At 30.0% G+C, this 15,345-nt stretch overlaps 1 pseudogene; it reads right to left on the bottom strand.

Moving 5' to 3' along the window:
• Window positions 1-3,000: 3,000 nt before the first annotated feature.
• On the bottom strand, window positions 3,001-3,723 carry LOC145189396 (uncharacterized; annotated as a pseudogene).
• Between the last annotated feature and the right edge of the window lie 11,622 nt (window positions 3,724-15,345).

The raw sequence follows: 15,345 nt of genomic DNA, 5'->3' as shown, positions 1-15,345 counted from the left end.
TTCATTCAATATGCATTTTTTGCCGAAGACCTGAAATATTTACTTGATGTTATTTACAGCTTAATTCAAAATTTAAATATTAAAGTAGCATTTTTTAACGCAACTTTCAATGTGTCTATAAATGTTACAACTTTATATAGTGAAATTAAAATTTTTTCAGATTAGTTCAACTGGGTACTGCTTTAAGGTGTGGACAAAATATTTATTCTAAACATTATTTAATGTGTGAAAAGGGAGAATAAAAATCAACGATAGGAAAAGACGTACACACTATGGCTCGTTAACTCTTCATGTAAATAAATGATAAAGCGAAAAAAACTAAGTTAAAAATAATAACTGAGAAAAGCAAAACATACGGAGACTTATTCAATCTGTCAGATAAATAAATGATAAAGCGAAAAGAAGAAAAGTTAAAAACAACTAAGAAAAGACGTAATCGCGAAGACTCGTAAATAATAATGCAAAAAGAAGAAAAGTCAAAAACAATGACCGGGAGATGATTTACACACAATGATTTATCAACCTATCACATGAGTAAATAATATAGCAGAAAGCAGAAAACTTAAAACAACTGGGAAAAGAGTTGAACCCGAAGACCATCAGCTTGTCATATAAATAAATTTTAGTTATCGCAAACGGAAACAATCAAAAACTATAAAAAACTTAGAAAAAAAGACTTTTAGGCGAAGAAGTTTTAAAGAGAACTAAATGAGAGTATTTAAAAAAGTTTTTAAGTAAAGTTTCAAAGTGAGAACGTTTTCGATTAAAAAATATTGAGATAAATAAGGAGTTTTAAAAAAGAACAAAAGAGAAAAAGAAGAAAAAACTTTTAATAATTAAAAGAAGTAAAGAACTTAATAGAAATCAAAAAAAATATTGTTTAAAGAAGAATGATAAATAAGATAAATAAGAATTTTATAATAAAGAAGAATAAAAGAGGAGTAGTTGATAAAAACATTATCAAAAAACTAAAAGCAGAGTATGAGAGTATTATTTGTATTTTAAAAACTTATGAATAAGAGTGCTAACCATTACACACTAATAGAACGTTAATTGAATTATATTGCATAAGAAAATATACCGAGGATGGTAAATAAAACTTTATTCCTTTACTGATTAAACCATGCCCATTTCAAACCAAACTGTCCCCAAACCTTGCCCTTTGCTAGTCAAGTGATCCCCAGACCCTCAACCTCGATCCTAACCTTTACATTTACCCTTTCCACATAACCCTTACTCGACACAACACATATAACGTCACCCTAAACTTTAAATGAAAGCAATCAATAACGTTCACCATCAAGGGCGAGCCAGCGATCCTTTTTTTGGTTGTTTTTACATCAAAGGTTGCCGGCTGGATTGTTTCGTAAAAAACGGTGGAAAGGTTCAATTCGCTCACTCCTAGCCACTTCTGAAGGCATCTGTCCCACTCTAGTTTTTACTTAAAACAGGACAAAGTATGACTATGTAGAAATGTAGAGAAAGTAAGATTTAGGGATATTAAAAAGCTACATCAAAGGGCAAAAACTTTGAAATGAAATAATAAAACATTTAGTATGTTGTGTTTTACTTATCTTCAGAGATAATTTTGGACCAGTTATTTATTTAAATGAGATTAAAAAAGTTTTCTCGTTGCGGTTTAAAACTTAAATGCCTGCACATTTTGGAGATTTTATTTTACATTTTTTGTATTTGCACCATTAGTTATTTTACTTATTCCGGGTATTTTTGTCTCTTCTTTTCACTGTGGTTATGAGTATTTTATTTGTTGCATTTTCAAAATCTTTTAGTTATTCATATTTTATAATATTCTTCTTAAAGTCTCGTAAATTTATGAAACAATTACATGTTTTTTTTAATTGTCATAAAGATACAATGCTATAGAAGTTGTTACATTAGTTTTTTTTAGTAAGATATAATGTCTTACTTCTAAATGTTAACTATTATTTTCGTAAGAAACTTAACTCCTAGTCTGATGCTTTTGTCTTCGGGAAACTTTACGGTATATTCAATGGATGCTATACCTCTAATAAAGGTTGTAAATTCTTGTAAAAGTGCTGAGAGAATACTTCTCGCTATCTTTTAGGAAGGATTTTGCGTAGTAAGTCTTATTGTCTTTAAATTGAACAATTTCATTTTTGTGGTGATATCTTCTTTTGTTGGGGTGCATCAGCAGTCTGAAAGAGGCGTTCCTTAACATGGCTAGTATATGCTCCTTATGCTAGAGCAAACTATTTACTAGCAATTTGCTCGGGTGCACTGGCTTGTATATTAAACTTACGTAAACAACTTTGTTTAGCGGAAACAGAATAGTGTACTATTCGATACACAAATTGAGTATGACCGAAAACTTCATTATTAATTTCATAATTTCAATATTATTATTATTATTATTATTATTATTATTATTATTATTATTATTATTATTATTATTATTATTATAATTATTATTATTATTATTATTATTATTATTATTATTATTATTATTATTATTATTATTATTATTATTATTATTATTATTATTATTATTATTATTATTATTATTACTATTATTATTATTATTATTATTATTATTATTATTATTATTATTATTATTATTATTATTATTATTATTATTATTATTATTATTATTATTATTATTATTATTATTATTATTATTATTATTATTATTATTATTATTATTATTACTATTATTATTATTATTATTATTATTATTATTATTATTATTATTATTATTATTATTATTATTATTATTATTATTATTATTATTAAACCATTTAGAAAGTATTACCTTTCTAGGCTAAATGTTGTGATCTAAATAAATAACTCAAGATTAATATGTTGCTGTTAAAGTGAATACTTACAAAACAAAATCTGAAAGTGTGGCAGTGCTCAAAAGTTAATTTTGCTTTGGCCAGTCAAGTTACACTTTCGCACTTGCTTAAATGTCATTAAATAGGCCTGTTTTGCTTCATAAATTGTGTCAAGCTGCCCCCACCATTACTGACAAGAACTAGGAAAGACATTGTTACCTTCCAGTTCTACAATCGAACCAAGAGTTGGCCAGAGAGCAATGTTTGAGCTGTTAAATAAAGGAATACCATCAATATTTATGTGAATTGTAAGCTATGGAATATCAGGTGAAATTGATGATTTGTTTAGGAGCAAACTAGTTTTTTAATCCTATAGAAAAATATTCACCACCAGCTACAGAAGCAGTAATAATGTTTAGATCAGTTCTAAAAAGTGTTCTAGCATCTTTAGGCAAATCTAAATTTGATTTTTGAAAGTTCTGAAGCAAACTATTTATAGCACTATGCGATATGTTAAATGCAATCGTCCATTGCTTTAATTCATTTGATATACTTTTATTCACTTTTGTTGCGCAATTGCTGCCATCAATATCATCACTGTCTAAATCATTATGCAAATAAGCTATCCATTCGATGTTATCAATAGATTCTTCTAAACTAACGATAGAGTTAATAAAAGGTAAATTTATAATGTCATCCAACCAGCATTGTTTTTCGGAAATTTTAGAAGACTAGGGTTTCAAAGTGTTGTTGACAATTGGATTGTTGATGATTGATAACTACTTACAGAACTAGAAGAATTAAACACTAAAATATCATTCAACCACTCGGATTCATTGCATAATACTTCTTTCACAATTCTTGCTATTTCAGCAGCAATTTTTCTACGTTTTGTTCTGTCTGAACTCATAGTAAGGTTACTTATATCTTCCTAATTTTACAAAATGCTTTTCTGTTATTTAACAAATTTAATTAATTAATAAACAATAAATAGACATTAATATAATAGCAAATAATATAAAAAAAGTCTACGGGTAATAATATCTGATTAGGTTATAAATATTCCCCAATTACCAAAATAGTTTTTTTATATATTAAATGAAGATAGATTTTATAAACTATATGCGGTAAAAATTATTAAAAACGTAAGTGTTGCTTTCTCGCGGCGAATGCAGCGTTTCAACTCTACATTTTCTTTTCTAATAAAAAACTCCCATCCACAAAAAATTCGCCTTCTATTTATACTTTACAAGTCAACTCAAATATGTCCATAAAAATACCGCTCAAAGCATGTTTATCGGATTTTAAGGAAACTGCGCAATGTCCACTATTTGTAATTGCTTTCGCGCGTAGTGTAATTACAGTATGTCAGACAACTCAAAACCAGTGTTTTCAACTAAAATCAACATAAAGTTATCAATAAATAGTTATTCTAAACATAACGAAAACATTATAACGAAGCTGCAATACCTAAAATACTGTTAGTAAAAACATTATCCTCAAAAAGATTTTACTATAATCAAAGAGTAAAAAAGTTGTTCTTTTCCGACAATCGTAATCTAAAAACGGATAACTTTGAGAATATTTAAAAAATATATGCAAAAAAATATATACCTCTATTTGAAAAAGAAATAACTTTAAAGCGTAAAAGACATCTAATATTGACAAAATGTCGCAAAAACTATCACACAGCAAAATGGCAATTTCAAACTTCGCGCATGAGATAAATTCTAATACAGTCGATATGTGGCGTTAGCACCCGGGAAAACCGTACGGTTCCCGTCTGACTCCCAGTGCCATAACCCGGATGACAACCATACCAGATCCCCTGTTTAATACCGTACGGGACCCGTCTGTATAGGCTAGCTGGGTACTCATCAGATGTAACTTTTTTTTATTCTGACTCTTGCAAGTGTGTTACATGCATAACAGGTTTCTGTGTGTTCAGAAAAAATGAAGAATTTTTCATTCCACTTAACTTCTATATAATTGTATAAAACCATATAACATGATTTGCATAAATATTCAGGATGAACTTTTTGATTGTCTGAGGTTATATCCAGCTTTTAAAAACTAATAGTTGCTTGTTTAAAGATAAAAAAGGTTTTAATTGATACTGACTATCCTGTTTTATTATGCTGCCACACTTTCTACATAAATGATTTCGAGATTCCTCATGAAGACTCATTATTTATCTAGAAACGAGATAATAGATTTAAGAATAGGAATTTAAGATTACTTATTTTAATATATCTAGAAAAGGTTAATAATAAGGTTGCACATCACTTGTCTTCTACAATATGCAACTCAAGAATATGCAATTAAAGATATGGTCTCATTATTTTTTATTATCACTATGTTTTTACTATTAGTAATAACAATAGTTATAAAAATAATAAGATCATTATAATTTAAAGTTGCTTAAATGAATGACTGTTTAAAAATATTTTATCAAAGACACTCATTAAAAATACTTATTTTATATTTCTTTCCGACTTCTGAAATCAATAGCTTTTTATGAACTTTGAGATGCTTTTAGTTATAATACCTTAAGACAAAATACGATTTAGGTATCAAAAATAAGAAAAATTATAACTAGGTTGTTCACGAAAAAAAATATCGCAAATTCAAGAAAAAAAAAAAGCGAGAGAAATAAGTTCAACATTTCCGACGAAAAATAGAAGTAGTCTTTGACTTGATCCTTAAAGTGGGAAGCTTAATTTGAGAGTGGAGGGAAAAGAATACTGAAAATCTCTTATTCGACCTTAAAACTATATTATAGGAGTTTCAACTTTACAAAGAAAATTTGTTTCACTTTACTCTATGCATTCTAGTAAACCATACATTGCCTTTCCTCAAAAGCCTAGTTTTAGACGTCTAAGTTTAAACACTGTTAACTTTTTATTAGGCAAAGTTCAAAACGCAAATCAACCTTTTTCTGATTTGTGAGCTATTCTCGATTACTTTTTTTATCTTTTATAATCATAAGCTTCAGTAAATGCATATTTATAATGGGTTTACTGAGGGAAGTTTAGTGAAACAAATTTGAGGACTAGAAGTTGGAATATCTGTATCAGGAATTTAGGAAATTGACGGTAACAAGCATAGTTTTCGGCTAATTGGCGGCACCTTTAATCTATAACAATGCGTTGAACGTCCATCTATTAATACGTCCTTGCACTAACAGATATTTCATTAAAAAGTGTATTTTGTTGCAAGTTTGCTTCAAGTACGCCACCAACTCGTGATCTCGTTTGACGTCGGCGCTTGTTGAGTTATTGTTCCCCAGCTTTTCATTTCTTGAAATTTTATGCATTAAATTTATGTCTGCAAACATAAAACATGCGTTAAATTTATGTCACAGAAACACGACTTTTAAAAAATCTCTTGACTACCAACCTCTTATTTTTTCAAAAAATCTCTCAAAATATCTCTTGATTAACAGTCTCTTGATTAAAAATCTCATGATTAACTTTTGTATTATTTTTTCAAAAACTGTTAATCTGATCTTAAAGCCAAGTGGAGTTGGCCTAAAGTATAGCAATTTTTGAAGACTGTTAGTCAGCCTCCAAACGAAATTTTTGACAAAAACTAAGCATCATTGTTTGGAATAAAAGACATTTTCAGGCGAATTTCCATATCTCTTCTCTTCAAGAAAACTTAACTTACATATTCAACGTGTTTTATGATTAATTTTTCAAGTATCAAACAATTAAAAAAAAAAAAAAATTGAAAAATGCACTTTAAAACACTGATCCTTAGTAGGAATGCTATTGTCAGCCCATAAATTTTTTCTGTTTTAAAAGCATTAAATGTTCAACTTTAATTGATTTTTTACTTTTGAACTAAGACATCAATAATTGAGAACGTCTAATGAAATCCCAAATCCAGAAATTAATGCTAAGTGACGCTGGTTAAAATAGAAACTTAAGGCATGCTAATAACTAGTGAAGTTTCTGTTTTTTAATGTACAGTAACTGCATGAAAGTGATTACTTTAATGAACAGGGAAAAATCTCATTAAAGGATCGGCCTTTTTTTTTTAGCTTAAACAATACAAGTCATATTAATAAACAAACCTATATTATACTGCACAAGTTCATAACACTGAGAAATTAAGAAAAAGATTTTAGGCTGAAGACACTAATACTGAAACGCAATTTTAAAATTTAGATGAAACAGTAAGTCGTCTAAAATTTTAAAGGGTATCAAATGAAAGCAAATCATTGTCCTATTGCTCAAACTAAGCGATTATGCTTCCGCTTTAAAGTAAAATAATTAAAAAGCCACTGGGAACATAGAATCAACAGCAAAACTGTTGGTACCGCTTAAGACTTTTGAGTCGAGATATGTAGTATGGGTCTAGGTATTTTCCTTGACTGGAGCAGGCAATTCAACTAATAATTTTGAAATTTATAAATACTGGTTCATAAGTAAATGTAAAAGGCTGCCCACAGGACAAATCTTTTAGATGGGTCAAGCATAGCGCAATACCCTGTGAAGAAGCTTCTAAGGTAGCTTTGACGGTCAACTCCTTAAAGTTACCTCCAAGACAGTCTTTTATGTAGCTCAAAGCGCTGAGCTGGCCATCGAGCAGCAAGCGAGTAAGAGTAAAAACAGGTTGCCTAAGGTTAACCAATGATTTGCCTACGGGTTAATTGGGAGACCAGACTGCCGAAGGCGGAGGTCAACCCTCCAACCATATTCAGCAACCCCCCCCCCCATGTTAATTTTCATAACAACCTTCAGAGATACCTTAGAGATAGCCTCTGGAGTCTCTCAGGTAGTCTATGAGGTGGCGCCCTCGCAAGCGAAGTAAGTGAACGGCGCCATCTCAAACAAGCGGGTGGTCCAGCGGGTGGCGAGTGGCCGCCCAATGTCTCTTAATTAGCGTTTCAATGAAGCAACCCTCTTCAAAATAAGCGACTCATCAAAAAGAGCGATCTTTCAAAAAAAGAGATCCTCGTCAAAAATAATGAACACGAGTATAACATTTTATTTCTACCTTCTATTAAGATTAAGTATAACAGATTGTTTCTACCTTCTATTGAGAGATCCATCCTCATAGTGATGAGTGCAGGTAAGGTCTTTTATGGCTGACGCACGAAACTGACAGAGCTGGGACAGGCTATCGTAACATGTCAAACTTTCACATGAGATGTTTTAATCAAAAAAGCAGTTGGTCAGTGTACCTATTGGTTGAATTCTCCTAGGCAAAAGAAACGGTCTTAAACTCTAACGCTATATTATTGAGGGAATGGTTCACAGCTGCTCCTGTGTCAGTCGAGATAATGACCATACAGTTTCTGCAGTTGATCCCAAAAGCTCAAAGGGTGGAAAGGATCTCTATTTGTTACCATTTCAAAGTCAAATTTCCCCTGCATACCGACAGTACAGTCCTTTGAGGGGTTCCCACCGTAAGCTATAACACATAAGCGTTTGTTCCAGTAATAACCACCGAAGAAGCTCCAGACCTTAATAGGGTAAGATTGCAAGGATCTGGGTGATCATCAATCCCTTGCATTAGACAATCCGGAGATAGGGACATAGATAAGTCCAATATTCGCTAAAGGACTGAAGACAAACAAGTTCTTTTCCTTGCATCTTTATAGTCACCACCACAATCTTATTTTTGCATAAGCTTAGGAAAAAAATCTATAATGTTTAACCAGAAGAATTCGTTATAGAGCTGAAAGAAAGAAAGAATATCAATATTAACCGTTTTTACGCAACTTTGCCGTTTTTGCGCAACTTTTACCACATTTTTGCTCTTAAAAGCGTAAAATGTCTTTTACGCTACTGCATTTTATACTGCCGGTGCGGTTACGCTGATGCTTAATGCAAATCCAGATAGTTTGTAGTTTTCATAAAACAAACACATTGATAAAATCCCAACAGTTTTTTCTCGAAGCAAAACCTATATTTACAAATTTTCTCTTTCTTTTATACCAGATAAGTTTCCGAAAAAATCTCTTTACCGTTATAAATAACCGTTTACCCTAATTTACAATCTTTTGGTTTTAACTGGTAAAACCCATCAAATTTGTGAACTCTGAAACGACATTAAATGTTCAAGCACTTTCCGCTTCGGAGTTTGGAATAAACTTAAACGGCTAACACTGAGAGAAACTTTCTGAAAAAGCATTAAATAAAGAAGTATTGATTGAACAACGTAGTTAATGAATTATGCGTTATTTTAACCTTGCTATAAGAATAATTATAGAAATGACTGAACACATAGATATATTTTTTTCTAACATTTGATGCAATTATCCCTAAATATAGTTTCTTTTAGATATCGTTGATTCACCAAATTACTCAACTTTCAGTTTTCAACGGCTAGATTCTGTACAACTGATAGTTTTTTATTAGATCCAATTTTTTTAATTATTAATGAAGATAGGTTCTATATTTTTATCATCCACAGGTAACATCGAAGACTCTGAGTATATCACATGTTATTTTTTTGACAAAATTGTTACAGTCCTATTTAGATTTTCTATTGTTACTAATTACATAACCATATACATTTAAAGCAATTAAATCAATACGAAACAATCTTACAAAAAGAGTTAAATGAAATAGATTGTTTACAATAGTCATTTATGTGAAAATTAAAGAAATATTTGATTGTTATCTTCATTTTTTCAAACTTAAAGTTGACTTCAAATGTAATCATTCAAATTTTCATGATTTCATAAACTTGAGTTTTAATTTTACAGCTATTCTTCCTACGAAAGGGAAAATCAACAATTATGCTCCTTTAGCTCTTGGTTGATGATATTTATATTTGAAACCAGTGATTTATAAATTAATGGACTAAAGAGAAATAAATCGATTTGCAACAATGCATTTATATTTTAAGCCGCTGAAAAAATTGAACGTAATGTATTTAGATCAGTTCTTTTTTTTGAAATGCTTGGATCTTAGAAAAATACCAATTAAATTATAAAAATTTTTGAATTCACACAAAACATCTAAACAATTATTAAATAACTTTTTCCAAATTCTCAAAACATATTTCTTTGGATTATGATTAAAGATTTGGTACAGTATATTTTATTAGTATTTAGTTGAACTAAAAGTTGCTTTCATGGTAGGATGTTGTTGTTTTACGTAAGAGTCGTATCGTAAAACGAGTTTAATTTGTTAATTTATTGTAAGAGTATTGTTATAAAAATATGCGATAAACACAAAGAAGAGATCGTATATCGCAGCTAGTGGTAGAAGAGTTGCTCAAGTCTATTGTTGTTTGACAGGTTACTCTAAGAGTGAAAGGTTTTATGATCACGCTATTTACTCATACTCCCCAGGGGGGACATTAAATGTTTTATGCAAGCAACCAATCCAAACGATTTACGTTTATAACAATTTGATTATCGCAACATTTATACACTTTAACCAGGGGGACATTAACTGTTTTATGACGATTTGATTACCGCAACACTCCGCCACCAACAATAGTCACTAATAGCTGAATGTTATTTTCATTCGTAAATGTGGCTTTGAAAGAATTAAATTTATTTTCTTCAAGTTAACAAAATTTATTAACTGGACGATTCAAATACATAAATTTTCCAGCAGAGACACACCGCACATTTGCTGCACGCACTTGTCCATCTGTTGACGGTAAAAGTTTTTCAATAATGCCTAATTTACATAATCCTCGAACCAAATTCGAATTTTGGATTATTACTACATCGCCGTTACTTATAATATTGTTCCTTCCAATTTTTATATGACTTTTATGAAATTCGCGGAGCTCTGTTAAATATTCATTGCGCCATCTATTCCAGAAATGTGCTAAAAATGAATTTCTATATGCAACACGCTTTTTTATGTCCATATTTACATAACAATTTTTATTAAAAATGTTTTTGAGGCTATTCTTTTCCCAAACACGAGATGATTAGGAGATAAAGGTTCGCCTCTCGGTTCTTCATACAAAAACATTAAGGGACGATTATTCGTAATAACTTCGATTTCTGCAAGAATTGTGAGTATTTCTTCGTATGATAATTTTGCAGTTTTCAATATTTTTCTGAGAATTCTCTTGACTGAACGTACCATACGTTCAAAGAATCCTCCCCACCACGGAGCGGCTGCAACATTGAAGTGCCAAGTCTCTGGAGTATAAAGAAGTTTAGGTCCATTAAACCATAACTAATTATTAGTTAAATTTTCAAAACCAGGACCTCGTGATATAATATTCGCAGGATTACGATCTGTTTCGACGTAACCCTTAAAGGAAAAGTCAAGTAAATCTCTCTTTTTTTCAAGGCGGCTTTGAATAAATGTTTCATAAATTTAATTAGAATTTTTTATCCAATGTAAGAAAATATAAGAATCTGAAATTAACTTAATTTTAGAAATAAGAATAATTGATGAAAGTTCCTTTACTACTTTTGACATAAGTGTTGCAAGCAGTAAGCAACCTTTTAATTTTAATCGAGGTATTGTGTATTTAATTAGCGAGGCTATTCTAGATTTTAAAGTGGCGAGAGAGGAACACTGTTCGTTCTCATTAAAAATATATCTTAAATATATACAACATCCAAAGGCTTTTAAAGTAGCATCACTAAAACCACAAAGTTCAAATTGCGTGCAACTTGCACTAGATTTCGAAAAAAAATAACATCTATGTACACAAATCGACTGTACAGAGCTTAAATCTTTATAAATATCTTGCAATACTTTTAATAAATCTTTATTAACTTTACAATCCCATCCTATTTTAGATATACAAATTTGTTGAAATAAATTTTTTAAGCGTACAATTACTGGGTTTATTAGTCCCAAGGGATTGAAAAAACATGCTGTAAAACTAAGCACGTCTCTTTTTGTTGAAAAAGGGACGGCAATCTTAGATAATTCATAAAACGAAAAAATAAATAAATCTAATTTCTTGTCCCAAGTTAAACCTAACACTTTAGTAATATTTTGACTCTGAAATTCGTTTCATTTATTAACTTAACTGGCCATACCGAATTAGATTCAAATTTTCTTAAATTAAAACCAGCTTCACCTAGCCGGGAACGACATATTTTATAAAACTTAAAACATTCAATTACAGTATCAGAGCAAAAACTCAAATCGTCAACGTGAATAGAATTTAGTAATCGACTTACAAATATTGGATCAGAATTTAAATAACACTCCGCATGGCTAATTAAAATTGCTGAAAGAAGAAAAGGAGAAGTGACTCGAAATAAGACTCAACATAATCTATATGTTACTAATTTATGAAATCGCAATGTTTCTTTGAAATGTTCAAAAAGGCTTTTTCAATATCTGCAATAAATGCAATCTTAAATACACGAAAACGTATCAAAACTCCATTTAGTAGAGCTGTTAATAAGGACCTGACTGTAAAAAATCATTTAGCGAGAGACCTGAGATTGTCGCACTCGCATTAAATACAATGCGCATCTTAGTTGTAACTTTATCTTCTCTTATAACTGGCCAATGAGGTAAATAATGAACAAGTCCGACCTTAGATTTATGACTTTAAACTTGCTCTATCGTTCCATTTAATAGTTGTTCTTTTATAATATTAGTATAGGAATGAAATAATTTTGCATCATTTAAAAGCTTTTTCTCAATTGATTTGAGTCTCTTTAAACATAAATTATGATTATCGCATAACAAAGGATGATTCTCCTTAAAGGGTAGTTCTACAGTATGCCTATTATTTTCAAATTTAATGCTTTTGCGAAAATGTTCGACAACTAGATTGTCGCTAATATTATTTTCGCTTTTATTCCAAATTGTTGAAAACTTATCTTTTAAAAGCGTTTTATCGTTATATAATTCTGCTTAGACTTTTAAAACGTGCGAAGACAGAAAATTATTATTCTTAACCATGATCGAACCACTGACGAAGTATCCTACCTTAGATTTTATTGCAATTGAGCCATCAAATCCTCTTATTATCTTAATTTCAATTATTGACCTATAGTAATTGGCAACTATTAAAATATCAACTACTAAATATTTATATCTTTATGATGGTCTACTAATTTTAAGTATTTTAAATGATTATAATTTTTACACGCGGTTTCTAAATACTAGCGATTTAACGGAGAAAAAACTTCTTTTACAAAAGATAAAATTTCAATATCAACCCCGTCGTTACCTTGAACATAAACTTTAATTCCATCTAAAATTTCATTTGCATTTTTATTTCCGAAAGTTTTGATATTAGTTTCTTTAGAATCTATTGTTTTTAAATATAATTTTTTACATAATGAAGGCGTAATGTAACTTAATTGGGAACAGTTCTCAAAGAGAAGACGGCAATAATTAAGTCGGCAATTATTATTTATGATTTCACCCAGGCAGTCTGGAGTAAAACACGTTAATTAATTTTAGAAATATCAGTAAGGGCTGTTTAATGTCCTTTTTTAGAGTTATTATCAAATTTATTATTCTCTTTAAAACTATCCCATGTTCAATCAGTTCAATTCAAACTGTTCAATCAACATAAATTTAGGCTTACAGTATTCAAAACTTTAGATTTCCAATCTTTTGGTTAATCTTTTTGGTTAAAGTTTTTGGTTCAAAAATAAGATAGATAAGTTTTATTTCTTGTCAAGTTGCAATAAATTTTTAACAAAGACTCATAAATGAATGTGTAAGACTACCCAGCTAACACAAAACGTTCACGTACGTTTAAAGAACGTTGGAAACGTTTTTAGAACGTGCCCAACCGTTTCTAACGTTTTACGATCGTTTCTGGAACGTTTTGTGGTAGCTGGGTAGTGTTTATGCTTTTTCTTGAGCAACTTCTCTTTACATGTGAATATTTGTTTTTGGAACTATAAAAATTTTTTTCTTCTTTTAAAACATTCAAAATAACAGTTGCTTTTGACTCGCTATATGATTATTTTTTCATAGGAAATTAATAAATACAGTAGATGTTTATCACTTTTCCTTTCCCTTTTCCTTTGAAGTTTTATAGCAAATTTATTTAGTAAATGATGCAAATTTAAGCATTAAGTAAACTTCCTAATACTAACAGTCTTAATAAAATATTAGCTAAGTAGAAGAAACATCATTTGAACTGTGTTTTTTTCTCGAAATAATAACATGTTTAAGCAGTTTTCTAAATAAAGGTAGAGTTCTGAATGTTTTAAAGACAAGCGCTTTTTCACAAAAAAAGTAAAACCGGCAACTAAAGTTCAGTTTTTCCCATTAAAATATTCAATTTAAAAGTAATTGAGATGAAAAAAGTTATTTAACAATTGTTTAGATGGGTGTGGACACCAAAATTTTAATAACTTGATTGGTATTTTACTAATACACAATTAAAAAAAAAACCGATCTAAATACAGTATCGGACAAAACATAGTGGACAAACTCAAATTTACAACAAAAGTTGATCAAAAACTAAAAAGAACTAGTAAAACAATTGTGCATATTTATTTTTAAATAGTTTATGTTCTTAACAAAATTTAAAACGTTTGAATCATACTAAGAATCACACAAAAAAATTTATGACACAATTTTCTCAACAAATTACATTTTTCCTTGAACAAAACAAGGTGGACAAATCAAAACGAAGTATTTTTTATAAGATTTTATTGTCTTTACTCAATTTACCGTATTCTTTTGTTTTCACTTTAATCATAACATTACTCTAAAATAATAAAATAGATTTCGGAACGTCTGGCCAATTATTTTTTCAATTAAACTAAAAATAGATTTAACTTGTGATATATGACGTAAATTGCAACTTAAAATGGCTTACGACAAATTAGGAAGTGTTTTACGTGAAAATATTATTAAAGATTTGAAAAGAGGAAAACGCCGAGGTGAAATTTGTAAAAAACATAATATAGCTATATCGACTGTAAGCAAAGCTGTCCAATTATTTGGATCTCGTGACTGGTATAAAACAAACCATCGGGGCGGACGTCCAAGAAAAACATTACGTAGAATAGATCGAATAATTGTTAAAGAGCTTAAAAAAGATCCATTTTTGTCATCCACAAAATTAACCGAAAAACTTGAACTACAAATCTCTATTCGTACTGTGCGACGAAGAGCTAATGAAGCAAAATTGTTTTCTCGAATGCCTGCCAAAAAACCACTAACTTTTTTAAAAATAGAAAGCAAAGATTTGCGTTTGCCAAAGCACACCAAAATTGGACAGTAGACCAGTGGAAAAACATACCTTTTAGTGATGAATCAAAAAATAAACTTTTTGGAAGCGATGACAAGAAGTGAGTCTGGAGACCAAAGAACACCAGATTCAATACTAAATATATCAAGAATAGTGTTAAGTATGGAACGTCTGGTATGGTTTGAGGATGTTTCTCAGCACTAGGCACTGGTCCTATTCACAAAATTAATGGAATTATGGACCGCTCTGTTTACCAAGATATAATGGAAGATGTTATGTTACCCAATGCTGAATGGCAGATGCTCCTCAAATGGATTTTTCAAGAGGACAATGATCCCAAACATACGTTAAATATTGTAAAAAAATGGTTTATGGACAAGAATATCACCATAATGGAGTGGCCTGCACA

Source organism: Hydra viridissima, unplaced genomic scaffold (genome assembly GCF_058129835.1).
Source record: "Hydra viridissima isolate aposymbiotic clone 2 unplaced genomic scaffold, HvirCarnegie_v1 scaffold_3, whole genome shotgun sequence".
Taxonomy (NCBI): domain Eukaryota; kingdom Metazoa; phylum Cnidaria; class Hydrozoa; order Anthoathecata; family Hydridae; genus Hydra; species Hydra viridissima.
The sequence above is the reverse complement of the archived record's forward strand: the minus strand, read 5'-3'. Positions and strand labels throughout refer to the sequence as shown.